This window comes from Varroa destructor, unplaced genomic scaffold, assembly GCF_002443255.2.
Source record: "Varroa destructor unplaced genomic scaffold, Vdes_3.0 BEIS01000004.1, whole genome shotgun sequence".
NCBI lineage: Eukaryota > Metazoa > Arthropoda > Arachnida > Mesostigmata > Varroidae > Varroa > Varroa destructor.
The window spans coordinates 4,449,031-4,464,811 of NW_019211457.1; the positions used below are offsets into that span (position 1 = coordinate 4,449,031).

General features: G+C 41.3%; 1 long non-coding RNA gene across 1 annotated transcript; it reads left to right on the forward strand.

Annotated features, from left to right (window-relative positions):
• Positions 1-5,734: 5,734 nt before the first annotated feature.
• Positions 5,735-12,153, forward strand: LOC147755759 (uncharacterized). Its single transcript, XR_015326857.1, has 3 exons — positions 5,735-6,547; positions 6,872-8,960; positions 9,198-12,153. It is a non-coding gene; the product is annotated as an uncharacterized LOC147755759 (long non-coding RNA).
• The last annotated feature ends 3,628 nt before the right edge of the window (positions 12,154-15,781 follow it).

Consider the following 15,781-nt stretch of genomic DNA (forward strand, 5'->3'; position numbering starts at 1 on the left):
TCTACACGCTTGCGAACATATTTGCACGAGAGATGGTTTTGCTAACATGTAAAGTATTCAAATTTTCCAGGAATTGGCTTATACTTTATGAATGATTCTGGCCTTGCCTTTGTCTCGAGATAAAAACGTATAATTCCAACAAAGGTTAGGGATGACTTTATTTTCATATTTTGAATATGGTCAAAAGTACCCAAATTCTACGTGGATACGTTAGGCTTTTAGGACATACGTTAGGACAAAAGTCCTGCCCGTCGATAAAATACTATCCATTTTGTCGAATACCGTGGCACTTAAGCTAAATGCTAAAATACTAATCTATGATAGATGTCAACAGGACGAGTAAATATATGTAAATAAAATGTGTACCAGCAAAGCTACGAATAAGCTCGACTTATGGTTGCCTTTACCAAGGTACCATCCGTTATATTAACCGTTTATTGCCAGCCTGATATAGGTTACCTTTGTTTCTTATTCTAAAATTCAACTTCAGGATTACTGGAATTAGCAGGGTTTTTCAAATGCGACTATCGACTAACCCGTCAGACTTGAAACGTACCTAACATCTCCAACAAATGAAGGTTGCGCAACAACCACCAAAGCTGACTAAAACTAAAAATGACTACTGCTCTAACAGATTATCAATCCAATAATGTTATAACCATAACAGGACTTAAGGCCGAACTGCTCTCCACCTACCCGTAGATTACCACGCATCGAATCACCTGCATCGCTGACATCCGTGGGATTGACGATGCAGAGGTCGCCGGCGAATCTTGAACGTCCTTGAGTGTCACGACCGAAATCTTTCGGGCCAAAGTTATAAGGCGTCAAAAGCTGCATCTGAAGTAATGGCAGTGGCAGCGGACCGTGTACGTCCGTATATTTTTATATATTGGACTGCGTAAGCTTGCAGGCTTAGTTTAATGGTATGTATTATATAAGGAGAAAGGTGCATGCCGATTTGTGCTGGAGGATGAGATTTGAGGCAGCTAGAGCCAGAGAACAAATGAGTCGACAACAATGAGCGTGAGGAACGCTGATGCGCACATTGGCTCAGGCTGGCGTTAAAGCAACAATAAAGACAACAACAAATATCCCTAAGTTGCTCGCGCGACGTCGAATAGCGCAAACATCTGACAAATTTGCAGCTCGACGGGACGCGGCAGAAGCCGCATCGTGAGCATGTCCTAAATGGCAGAAAAGTAAAAGGCATTCCGGCTGTTTTCCACGCCGGCCGGCTACGGCTGCTTCGAAAAGACCAGCACAGATCGTCGTTCTAAGAAACGTCTCTTTTCGAAAAAAAGTTGAAGGGGCCGTCGTTTGTTCCGAGGGAATCAGCAGAGGCCAAAAGTCCAAGGATGCGTCGAATATGGTACGGACCAGAGAGACGAGCGAGGTTAGCTCGAGAAAAAGTACCTCGAGGCGACACGAAAACGAAGAAGTTATAGTGGCGTCGGAGGACCTGCGCTTGCGACGGCAGGGGGTGCGGGCAGGTACTAAGGTATTTTCTGTCAGTCTTCGCTTACCCCTCCCTTTCCATGAAACTAACGAAGCTCAACATTTTGTGATACAGAAGAGACCGGGGTAATATGATGCTTTTTTATCACTAGGCATAGGATAAGGTACGAGAAGTCTGCGACGCGAAATAGCGTGTGAGGAAAGGCGATCGGTATTAGCGGCCAGGCTGAATCGGCAACACTGACGCGACCAAAGTAACGCCATCGAGACTGGTCAACGCCCATCTGCGAAAAAACCGATCGGCAAAGTTTATTGTTAAATGGAAACTGATGAAAGCTACGACGCCCACTAAAGAGGTGAAAAGCGTCATCCTAAATATATGATTATTTTGACTTGAAGATTAACGGTTTAATGGCTAGTTCTTAGCTCATAAACATGTAAATGTGTTCGAGTAGTTTTCTCGATGGTCGATTATACTAGCAGCAAACAAATGATAAAAATATCCACATGAGCCATTTTCGTTTCAGAAAGTACGCGCCTTCTATGAGACGCCACCCAGTGAAACTGCCCTCAGCTCTTCATGACCCAAAATTTACTGTTAATCGAAACCTTTCTAGGCACTATTTCAATTAACTGCGACCGTTTGCATAGAAAAATCCGCTTTCAATCATTAATTATTGAAATGTTTCCAGCTTTACTATTCGAGTGGGTCCAATATGTTGAAGTAGCATATTGTAGAAACTATAAGGAGCTTAGGCCGATTTTTGTGCCGCAATAATTACATTAAAATGATTTGTTTTGAGAAGTTTATGTCACCAGAAGCATTGTATAGGGCTGTTTTCAAGCTTTACCTGAAGCTACATTCCTCTACAGGATCTACGTCAACAAAGGAGCAGGATAAGCTTATTTAAGTTGTATTTCGGGATATCCTGTTCGTACTAGTATTGTCACTAGTTAGAGATCCGAAACTTTTTGGGATATAAAAATGAAATCTGTGCTACTTTGTCTAATGGTATTAACATAATTCTTGTGTGTAGTTGATGTAAATATCTTGGGTCAGAAATGCGCCAGTAGGCTATACTTCGTTTACTAGGTCCTTCGACAAAGAAAGCTTGCGCCGTCAATGCCATTTACCAGAACTTTTTGTCACTATAGCAGGTTTGGGTATTCTAGAAGCTAGTGAAAATATTTATCAAGTGACGAGCATTAGAGGCGTATGCTTATTTTATTACAAACAATAAAGTATGCCCCTGCCTCGAGAGGACAAAATATTTCTTTTGGGATCTGCACAACGACCTAGCAGCTATTACGTCGGATATTGCAACAAAATGAAAATTTGATGGGAATCTCCAGCCAAGCGCTGGGGACGGATCTCGAATATATATAGGATACATACTTCCGAGTTCGTTCGTGCATTTTCTCTTATTCATGTTATCGACAATGGTAACAGATCGAAAAGAAAAAATTTCTGTTACCATTGAAACATTGGGGAACGTAGATGATGCAACGAAACACAACGTTCAAAACGTCTGTTACATTCTTGAGGTATTCGTCAGCTACATAGCATACGTTCAGGTACACCCCCTACCTAAAATACATCTATAAACACATATAGATATTTCACTCAAAGATTTCAATGCAAGTTTGTATAAAAAGAAATAAACTGTTTATTGTCTTATGGTCGTCTGCTCAACGCACCGGAAATCCCGCATAGGCACATATTTACACGTCGCTTTTTGGCGAAAGCTCGTTCTCTACCGTGATTTTTCTAAGATTTTTCTCTACTGTGTTGAATATTACTACCTGTAAATTTAAGAATTAGTTACTGATACGTCCGAACGTCTGTCTACAAATAACGCCGAGTTTAGCAGCAATCCTATCAAAGGGATAAGTAGCTTTTTCTCATACTGATGTCGGCCGACAGCGCGTTTTGCGTATGCCCTCGAACTTTGACAAGCTTTTGGGCAAAATATGAGTGCTGCGTATGTCATGGGCGGTTTTTGCCTGTATTTTGAGTAGCTTGATATCTAAATTTTCAAATAAATAAGCGTATGCCCTCGAACTTTGACAAGCTTTTGGGCAAAATATGAGTGCTGCGTATGTCATGGGCGGTTTTTGCCTGTATTTTGAGTAGCTTGATATCTAAATTTTCAAATAAATAAGCGTATGACATGTTGCGCGGTTAACTACATTTGTTACATGTTCGGTATCTGTTAAGGTAACTGTCGTGCCAACCTCCCGGATGGTTCTCCTTGTTTGTAGGTTGAGTTTGGTCATGGAACAAACATAATTGCCAATGATTCGATGTAATCTATTGCTTTACTCTAAAAGGTTGCTTAGGACATCCTGCGACAGCAAGCCGCCATCGCCTATCTCAACTCGTGCATAGATTCTTACCTCGTCTGCGTTTGGTGACCAGTATACAATAGTGAATTTATATACATGAGCGGTCCTAGGATTGTGTCTTGAGTATAACCCGAGCTAGTTTTGGGCATATTTGAGTACGTTTCATTAACCTTGAGACGCAAGATACGGTTCCTTTAAAAAAAAAAGGAAGAAAAGCTTTGAATTCACTTCATTCGCCGATTATCGATACCGGAAAAAGGGAATCTCTGCAAGCTTCGAATGAGTTATTCAGGAACGCTGATTTCAAGCCGAAACATAGCACGCGGAAACACGGAGACATGTTGATGAACTTTTCCCACTCGAATTGCATCTTCAGTAACTGCAGACCGGCGTTTCATCTCGTCCTGTAGACGAACTAAGCATTAAATATTAATCCTTGCTCATGGGCGTTTTCGTATGTGGCTGCACGAAAGCTTTCATCCTACCACGACTAATGACAGTAGCCTTGTGCACCAGGCACGCTATGTCTGTTCGGAATTTGAGCACTTTAGATAGATCGCACGAAAATTCGTACGAGGAACGTACAGATTGAGATTTTGACTCTTTTAAGTACGTATAACGGAAGTTTGTTCGGAAGCTTCTTCAAATTCTCGGGTATCTTTATTGGGCTGATGTTATGGAGAGTGAATTGGAGATGGTCTTCATGAAACAGTGAAAGATCTAATTGATTATGCTGCATCGATCCGTCGTTCGATGGATATGGAGATTCGAACAAGACACGAAATATTCGCGTTTATTTTCGTTCATCCGTCGTTAATGTTGCATCTGGTCGCCTAACGAAGCTCAACGCAGCTTACACCGTTGTTCTCTTCACCGACGCGGTATTTTCTGATTACTCGCAATCCTCTGATGGTTTTATTCATTGTTTTTTTTTCTCTAGGTACACAACAGTCGAATTATTTTTCTATAGATAAATATAGTTAGGGCAAACGCTCGTTAATAACCATACTTTTCACTTGTACGGGACTACTAGTGAAATACTGGGCCGACGTTTTTGTACGTTCTGTCTACTTTGTCCAGAATAGATTTTCTTGTTCTGCATACTAGAACCTTTGAGAATAGTTTTGTATACATTTTGAGCTGTGGAATTATACTGAAAAATGGTCCGAACCGATCGGACTAAGAAGCTCCCCAACATCTAATACGTTGCTATCATGTTGTGTTAGGGAGGACCCGTGGCAAACTGTAGCAAGACACTTTTTAGGTGATTTGGGAGAGTATAACCTATTTCTAGGCGACAGTCGGCTTGTAGGTTTTATAGTTGTGAATGCTGTTCGTCGTACGAGTTAATGAGGTATCCTTTCGATTAGGCGCTGCTTTATTATTTGTTTGGTGCAGTGGTTGGCGGGTAGGGCGACAACTGGTCCTACGGTCGCGTACACGGCCGCGTCCTCGGCCATTTTTGCGTTGAAGCTGCGTTGGTAAAAGGATCCAGCTCTCTGGTGGAGGTGTGGCATTAGTTTCGAGCTGATACGCTCTTTGCTAGGGTCCGGTGTTTTTCACCGAGCGGTGATTTTTCTTTTTTAGAGTCTTCGTCGAATTCTGTAGCTGTTCGTTCACTCCGCAAAGGTGGTTCGATTTGTTTGTGTAGTCTTTTAATGTCCTAGAAATTTGGCCAAGCGTGATGGCATTCATTGCGTTCTCGGTAGAAGCACTCGTGCTTTGATCGAGCCATCATCGCCTATTGAACCATCCAATACATTTCGTAACGGACAATACACTTGACCTTATCGCTGAGATCCTCTGACGTTAAACCGCTATATCTTAGGTTATCTACGCTTTTCACATAATCCACGTGACGTTCCTCCCTTCTGGCGAGAATAAGGTTTCTTGCATACTTGGCTCTTGGCTCTTTTACTGCTGTCACCTGTCACTATCTCCGTGGTAACCCCGCGTTTGTTTGTCATCGCCATCACAAGCTCCGCTGAGATATTCACTCAATTTCTCCGACAGATAAGTGTCGTTAGATGGATGCTCGTGCAAGTTTAGCGAGTTATTTGCGGCCGGTCACTTACTAGGATTGGTAATTTTTTGAAGAGCACCTTGGCAAAACTAATTGAATGCCGCTTACCGCTCGGTCGCATCATCTCCAACGCGAATGTTTCTTTAGTGTACGTAAAAGAGCGACGCTATGTGTTTGAGTAGAGCAGGAACTTCTTTCAATTTCCGCACATATTGAAGAAAACTTTTACTTCAAGGCTAGAGTGGCATCGACATTACCGTCCTTACCATCAGCCTGACGCTAGATAGCAACCACTGCTAAATTCATCGGTCGAGACTCCTCGTACTTCGGTAGCAAACCCCCACATTACGTATACGCCCAATGGCAGAATCGCTTCTCTCACGCATCTTAAATTGTAGAACCGTCCATCGACGCTGGAAAGAAGGGAGACTTCAAGGTTTAATCAGCGGTCGGATCGGTCTTCTGCCAGCTCTTCGACAAAATTCGCTGATTAATACATGCGTATGCGAGAAGCGACGGTGTGGAGCGCATTGGAGAAGAAAAGACTTATAATAGAACATTATGCAACCCGTATGGCTTGCAGCACGGCGGGAACAGGCAGCAGAGGTTTTGTTCGTGCCTGGCTGCATAGCTTTTGCCCCTTCCCGCCGCCCGCCCCCACACCGGTGCACATGCTCACGGGCATTAATAGCTACCGGCTACTATAACCACGTTAAGCAGGTAAGAAAGGTTTAATCAATATCCTATACATACAAAGCTATATTTGCATATAACGTATAATAATAATAATGAGAAAAAGAAGAAATGATTATTGTACGTAGTGTTGCGCACTTTCTTTGAAATGTGTATTGTTTAGTTGTTTTTTGTGTTATTATTAGACGATAAAGACGAAAATGTCCGCCGATATCTTGAGCACAAGAGCTATGTTATTTTCATTTAATAGAAGCGCTTTCTCTTCTAAGTTTATTATCAATAAACTTTTTTTCTTAGAATTTAATATGTTATGTTGTTTCTTTTTTTTTTTTTTTTTTTTATATATTCCAGTTCAATGAAGCTCCACGATGTGTGACACACGCATGGGTTGGAATATTTATTTCTGTGCAAAAAATATATAATATTTCTACAAAGTTTCCGTACCGGCGTGTAGGAACAGATTTCGAGCTTTGAGACATGTTGAACTGATCTTGATATAGGAAGCACTTGGAGATAGAGCAGTAATATCAGGAAAAAGAACGTCCTGTTCAGGGTCATATAATAAACACGGAGAGGTTTTTGTTTGTTTGTTTGTTATTTGAAGGTTAAGAACTGCAACAAATTTAACCTCGGTAGCGATTTCGCATCGTCGCCTCGTTTTGCCAATAGAAGGCTGACTTTTAGTAGAGAGGTTTTTTCATCTATCTATTGCACCAAGGAGGTACCAGCAGAGGAATTTCGAACCTGATAACTTCTCGAATCACATTGATCTCGCCGGTTAAAATCAAGCAACTTGTTTTTGAAACTGAACACATCTGTAACCTTTGTAATTTCTTTTGTTTGCTTACCTGCTACTCTAAACGTATTCACTTGCCAGTGTAATCTTTTGACTTCAAAAAATAGTTCATGCCATTGCCAGTATATCTAACGAAAATCAAAGAGGAGCATATTTGTATGCAGTATGAAGGAACGTCCTATGGAAATAAAATTTTGTATGATCCACGTCAAAAATATATGCAATAAAATAACCATGCGACCGAACACGATCTGAGTTACGCATGCCTGAATTAACAGGCACATCTTTATTTCTTCGCCGACATGTCGAAGATACGCGCCCACAGAGGGCGCTGTCGGCGTCACATGCTCACTGGTCGCCCTGACAAGGCTCTTCAACTTATTCAGAATATGCGCCTAATTATAACTAACGGGTTGATTTTGTTGCATTGGTAAGTAAAACACGGTGTCCTAATTGGGACATGAGCTGTAGTCGGACAGGACAGTTACATACCTTCTACTGTAACGGCAAAACATTTTCTGTTAGCTTTCTTATCAATAAAAGACGTATGATTTGAATGGTTGGGCAAACCAATCGCGGAGTAGAGTCAACCCTAACAGTATATCATGGTACAGCTGATTTAGTAAGGTACGTATTAATCTGCTAGATGTTAAGAAACAACTATGCCAGTAAATATGAAGTGCAGCATTCGATCTTAAACTAATCCGCCTTGTTTTTTAAGAATTACTATTACATCGGTTTGGCAACCTCCATTTAAGCTTGGCTTTAATAATACACTTCCACGCGCAGACGCCTTACCAGACAACTTCACGGCATATCTTATATAGTAGTAAAGTCCAAAAGATTTCTCAGCCAGGAATCGAGCAGAGAAAACTTCACAGGACAACCTTTACGCCCCTAACGATCTCCAATTAACAGTTAAATCAAGTGACATTTCAGTAGAAACGTTTGCCAACAGCGTTAACAAATGTTTGTTTATGTTTAGTTACAATTCAATGGAAGGAGTGATATTTTCAGCGCACAAGGGGCTGCGCTGAGCTGACACATGTAGGACCGACGAAATATGTTTGGACGCTTCTGCGCTACTCATAGCCGTACTTCTATGCCTGACTAGCCTCCGTAGGCCAAATTAACGACAATGTACGTACGATAGCAATAGAAACTACATCACACGCGCAAATGTCGCTGCATCTCTCGATTATGTCTCCTCCATTCTGCTAGGACGTCAGCCAAAACACTACAAGGAAAAAAATATTGGAGCAACGTCACATATGCAGGGAGAAGCTTGGAGTCGATGATTTTAAGGACATTTGAGACACGTACAATACCCTCTCTGTGAGGCCTTCAAGAAAGATACCTTCAGCAGCGAATAGTTCTCGGAAGGCTGAGGCAAGGTCACCCCCAGGGTAAAAAATCGCACATCAGAAGACGAGTTCAGTAAGAATGAGAGTTGGAACGGCTACTAGGATATAGCAAGGCAAATGTTATTTAGTGCCCATGAGCGGTACGAAAAATAGACCTGGGTTTTGATGTCTGTTTTTCAACTATGAACAACAAAGTGTGTTTTTCATAGATGCGGCTCAATGCTTACAATATCTCAGCGGTGTCTATAGATCAGGATGCAGGTCTATTATTTAATTAAAGGTAACCGTCAAGTTTCAATATTTCATTTGCTATTAACTATATTCATTAATAATAACGATAATTTTATTGAGCGTTTTTCATGAATTTCCTAATACTGCATAGATATGTTTTGTCAGTACCCCGAATTATCTATTGTTTAGATTGGTTCTCGCAAGTGACAGCAAGGCTACAACGCACTTTTGTCAAAAATATTGTTTCGCCGGGCTCAAATCAACTAAACTTTACCTTATTTTGCAGAACAAACCATGATTCTAAACTTCCGTGAGTTACCTTAATCACAAAATGCTGCTGTTGTATATTTCCTGTCGTTGTTATGGCTGGGCATGCCTCGCAACCCGATAAGTCATTCGTGTATAAGTCCTTACCAAACAAGGTGTTTTAAATGGTCTAATACAAACAAGTAGCACGTCTGTATATGTCTTAACTAATAAATCTAATCATAACTATCAATAAGAGGGCTAGAGACCCCTCATATCTGCTGCGTTTAGTGGTATCCACCGCAGCGACCCTGGGCTACCAGTGATCCTTGAGGATAAACCAGCTTTATGACCCGATGACCAGTGCAATGTGTTGTTACCTTCTTTCTATCGCCCTGTTCCCCGCAAATAGACGTGCGCGAGTCCTACTAGATAGAGTCGACCCTCGTACAGATTTAACGTTGAAGAAAAGCGACATCGACCGGATGAAAAGAGGACACTCGATTCCTATTGACAACCAGTCTAAATAGACATTTACAGCGCAATGGGATCGGCAGAACCGACCTTTGCAGTAGCAAAGGCTCCTGCGAGTTGTGTAAAAGGCGTATTGCTTTCGAACTGCAAACGAAAAAGCAAGAGGTCCCTGCTAGCCGTCTATGTACCTAGCAGAGCATCGGTAAGAAACTACAGCCTCGATCGACCCATTGAACGAGACATGTTTGGGAAAGCCCCGACACCACGTGGTCGGCTTGTAGATTACGATGGGTCGATGGATTGTCGATTGTGACTAAGGTAACCGGCCAAGTGGTTGTAGCATGTAATCGGCTCGTTTGTGGGGTAGGACTCGCCTGCGAATTCTAAGGGAGTCAGTCTAGTAATTTGAAGGTAAAGAAGTAAAAATCGTATGACCTACGGAGTATGTACATAAGCGAGGCAGAACCGTGAGTTGGGTGAAAATGGAGCGTAGGGTAATAAGTGAAGTTGTGGAGGGAGGGCGTCAAGACCAACCGAAGTCCAACGGGAGAATGTTGTTTGGGGAAAGAACCGCACGGCAACCGCCTTCCAACGCGAAATTCTGCAGCCGAGTTTGGGCTGTCAAAGACTAGGGGGGCACATGTCTGCTGTTCAATAACGCTAACACTAACAGGACGAAGCAGGGTGATGTCAGCAGAAGAACAGTATTCATATGCACAACACTATAGTACAGTGAAGATAATGGTTCCACGGATAGTAGTTACGGGGAAATGACACAAGACAAACTTACAGAGTCAACAGAAAACCAGGAACAAACATAGTTATTTGGCGGTCCCAGAGCGGCTGGTCGCTACTAGCGACCTTATATGCTTCTTACGTACTTGCCTTACGCAAGTAAGTTCGCCTAATTAACGTATGTGAATAAAAGGAGCCCATCGGTTGCGGCTCGAAATGTCGTTTGCCTTCGACAATAACGTCAGTATTGGCGACGACATTAATACATTAGAGGATGGCTGTACAAAATAGGATGCCAGAGGGTCCTAACTGTGGCTCGCTGACAACTTTTCGGGCCGCCAGCTCCCACTTGGCAACAGAAGCTCAAGACTGTATGCCGGAAACATGCGGAAACAACCACAAATAAAAGGAATGCATGAGCTAGCTACGCTCGGTCGAGGTACCACATCGTGAGTGTTGGGGAATGTCAGAAACAACTTGTGAATCAGGAGAAAATGTAAGGAAGAGCGCGAAGCAAACAACGCAGAGCGTTTTCCAACGATCTACAGCCACCTGTGTAACCGCGTTGGCTAGTTGTTGAAGCGTGTTGCCTCTAAGCAGGATGTGACAGCTGCCTAGCAAAAAGAGGCTATGAAGCTACTAAAAAGACGAAGCGTCACGCATTGCAGATCATCAAAGGCTTATTAGTTTTTTTAGCGGGTAAACTGACCGTGGCGCATTGATTTAAGGTAATAACTAGGTTATATATAAAACACTGTTAGAGCCTCTGTCACTGGACGGCATGATTTGGAAGTAAAAGGTGTTTCAAATAGCTCATCCCCCTCCATAATATTACAGCAGAGACAAAACGAGGCAAAAATGGAGTCGTGAGTGTTTATAGTAACAAGTGTGGTAAAAAAAAAAACACGTCTGGACAACAAGTACCCTTGTAGCTAATTCAACAATTCATCTTTTTTCTACGTGTACGGAGGTTATATTAAAATATAACCTTTAATATATTTACAATATATATAATATATTTTCGGTACTACAACGGTTAAACAGACAACCGTGACACCTAACCTAGACTAGAACGTACGCAATTCCTTTCGATGTAATAACGACAAAGACTCATGCTTGTATTAAGAGCGTCTCAAAGATTTGTTTTTACTACGACTAGATGACAAAAACACAGATATACAGGTGGCTTTGTGTTATGAATAGATCACGCGTGCCATGCTTACTAAACCAGAAGTTCTATCTCGAAAGTTAGACTGATTACGTTTACTACTGTATAAAAAAAAAGCGTTTACAAAATAATTCTATACTGTTTGCTAAATTCATCCTAATAATAATTTTTTTCAATTGTTATAATCGATAATATAATGAACAAAATAATGAAACTTTTGAAGGTATCTCGGTATTGCTTATCATAATGTTTAAGGACAAAACCCGAAGCGCACGTAAGAATGGGTCATTGTGACGCGTCTTACTTTTGGCATTAATCTCTGAAAATATTATTCTTATTATTACATAAGAAAAATATAAAGTAATAACAAGACGAAATAGATTTTTTTAATTCGTTAAAACAAAATTTACGCGCACAAATATAGAGAGGTTATACACTGTTACCTTATAAGCTGACTACGATATTCAGCCACTTAAGTTAAGAAAAATCAACTGCTGTCCACTTTGTGGGCTCAACCATATTGTTTACAATAATATTGCAGTGTAATCCAGATTGGCACATTATACTCAACGGAAAACCTATCTAATATTGCACCAATATAAAATGGACCGTAGGCACGTTTGTGTTGCCCACAACGTGGGTTAATAAAAGTTTACTTTTAATAAAACTTAGTTTAATAAAAAAAAAAAAAAAAAAAAGAAGAAAGGCAAAATCTTCAGTGAAAGAGCCATTGTTACACGTTTCATACCTACCTGCACGATCCTCCCGTTATCCGTTTAGTGAGAGCTTAGTAATCACAATGAACTCTGAACTAACTATTCAGCACTTCTGCTGTGAAAATAGTAAAGTGTTAAACTTTATCATCATAGAGTAGTCACGCATCTTAATAACTGCTATTGCTACGTATTTTTACATGTTTACAGACCTATTATTTCTCACCTGTTAGATCAACAGGTGAGAAAAACTACCCTACTTTTTCCAGATTATGTATGTCCGCAGTGAAGTGTGTTTGCGCTCAACTAACAGCCTTAGGCAGGTTGGATTCTTCTAATCGTTAGCAGCGTTGGTAAATATACCTAAATAGGTACTCGCGGGGCGGGGGGGGGGAGGAGCGAGGACACTGTCCTACTGTTTACTATTGTCAATTTACCTATTTTCTTATAAAATATCTATAGCAACTATTAAATTTCAATCTGGCCGATGCAACGATCACCAATGGGAACATTTTCAGTTTGATTGCCAATCGGTTCTGCACCTAGGGTATATATAAAATATGTTTGCAGTGTGCAGGTCAGGCATAAACTGAACGATAGCATACGCACACAGTTGTAATTGTACACGCGACGAAACCTGAACGTAAATAGAATAAGGACATGGGGTTTTCGGCAACCTCCACAGCTCAATGGAAGATTAAGGAAAATTTGACGCTTTCAAGAAAGTCCTTTCGTGCAATTTCGATCCATTTCTTCCTTTTTTTTTTTTCTTTTTAACTTTGTTAAAATGTTAACTTTGAAACGATTCCAACTTTAGTTAATTTGCCATTGGGTCGCGTTGTTTACGGAAAAACGTGTACCTAACAATAGCAGTAGTGGTCCTAATAATGACAACACCAATATCATTCAAGTTCTTGCATTATCATATTTGAATTGCGCAAGCGAACATGATTTCGAGAAAAGCCCGCAGAGCATAATTTTTTTCTACCTGTTTCATGCTTTTTATAGGTTTTGCTGGCGTGAAATGAGTTAACAAGGGTGTATGTTTGACCCTCAAAATCAAGACTAGATTAGTATTCGAACTTATGCTCTTTTATGTGCATCACTTCGTGTATAGACCCGGCTAGTTGGGCCTTCATCTAGTAAAGCCTACTCTTCCTGTTTGCTATGAGAGTAAACTTAACTCCATGTTGGCTTTACTTCGTCTTCATTTTGCTTTTCTTCCGCTTCTTGGCTGTTCCAGACTGTTAAGAAACGAGGTTAAACGTAGACGAAGCCTTTCTAAGTAACACTGCTCTCTTAATCCAGAAATTTCTTACACACGGTGTATGCTGTGACGGATATCTTATTGGGTCATATCGTTAGCTTGGCCGGTTCACTAGCCGCATCGTTTTCTCTAGGTTTAAAGCACAAGGGCGAGATCTAGTATGATGGCTGTAGGATATTGTAGTCCATAGCAAAATTTGAAACGCCATCACTAAAAGGAATATTTTTTACGGATAAGTGCAAGTACACCTTTGTTCTACAATGCATGGCAGCTTAGCAGTATTACCAACCAACGGGAAGGCCACGCTGATATGCGCGAAACTTGTCATTAGCGAATGGCGTGCATGTGATATGCGAACGACACCTGCCTATGTGGCCTTAGGTGGGAGCGCGTGCATTTCGCGTAGGTCCTAAGTAGCAGTTCTTAGAGATCCGGACCAACTCGCTTATGCTGCAAAGATAAACTCGTCTCTCGCTATGAGGCACGGATCGTGTCAGACGCAGTACGTCTCACTATTGATGAACATGGTTGTAGTGGTCGCCACGATATGACCAAGCATGGAGGCGGAACGGAAATTGAAAGAAGCGCTTGGGCTTACGCGGGGGCAAAGCAGCGGGTGAGGGGGGCACTGAAGAAGGCGATTATGACGGTGAACACTGCATAATAGAGATTATATGGGGTAGCTATCTTGACTAACGCTCTCTCCTTGGATGAAGACTGAAGCGGAGTAGGTAAAATCGCTGTGTACGGCAGGCTGGAACTTAGCCTATTGTATTGGCATTGTCTTATGTGCAGTTGCACACCTATTGTGCAAGCGTAGACAATGACGGCGAATCCGCGAACGCGGTACAACATCGTCAAAACTCAACACTTACGCACGACTAGGAGCTGTTCGTGTCAAGGGCAGATGGACGTTGGCTGATAGCAAAATACGTAGTTCGTTATTCCCGCCGTCTCGATGGCTATCATTAATCAACACTAATGGGCGACGTACATACATGGCTACATGGAAGAACGTGATTGAAGTCTAGCTGGCATAGACGGCATCGCTCAAGCTGCGGCGTGACCATTGTTTAATGAAAAAGTTGTTCCTGAAATAGGCATTACAATAGGACTGTCCGGTTTCTGACCTGCATAAAAGAAGGGGCGATCTGACAATCTTGATCGAGAAACGAACAATTGCTTACTCACGCTTACGGTTGCAAAGCGCAACAGTGGCGTATTGCCTAGTACTTCAAAGTTAAACATAGTCCCGGATATAGAATTCTCAAACAGCTGGATCTTCCCTAATAGTAAATGTTACCCGTAGGGTTAAACTGCATTATGTAATGGGAAGCGTACACACAATTCAGCGCTGTAGTTGCTTAGTGAATGAATTTGGGACGCTCGTCTAAAGTTTTTCTTGCTGCTACTATATTATTCTGGTCTTTTTTATGACAAGATGAAACAATCTAATCGTTGACCTGTTTAAATATACATAATTTCACCCTCTCTCGCAAAAACTCAGCGAAAGATAGGTGATGGCCTGATCTTGATGACTTAATCTACCATTCAACATCGTGAAGTACGGATAACTTTTTTTTTTTAATTGTAAAATGATAATTAACCTTATGTTTTCCGAATCGTTCTATTTTGCACTGCAACTTACTCTAGATCTTCTTGCTGGGACGCTTCTGCAAGCTTCACAAAAAGTCATGCTAGCAACACCTGCTTAGAACGATATTTGTTTGGCTTTAGAAAACCCTGTGGTATTGTTGGATGTGCGCCCAGAGTAGCACCATGTCTGTAGTAGCTTTTACGTCCAAGTTCATTCCTGAATCCCTCAAGATCAAGCGAAAAATACGGTGTACTATGACGCACGTTAAAATCCGTTATTCGGATAGCAAGTTGTTATAGGAACAATGGAAGCACGGTCCCACTGTCAGACTTCTAAAAATCAATCAAAAGATTTTAGATTTCAGCCTTTAACATTTTTTAATGTTTTACAAAAAATAGCTAAAAAATTTTTGAAGATTAAGACAAATGCGCAACGTGTTGTTCATCACATTTTGTATCTACGAAGGAAGACAAAAGCAGAAAAAATACCATACTATTTTTAGTGTTATGTATAAATTACCATGTATTTTGAATCACATTGTTACAAACGTGTAGCAAATTGTGATCGGATTTGTTTCTCGCTACCATCCATAGTTTGGCTGAAGTCAAAAGTGACGTTCGCGGCATTGCCGTTTTCTCCTGGAAATTGCTTATACGATATAACTTACCCA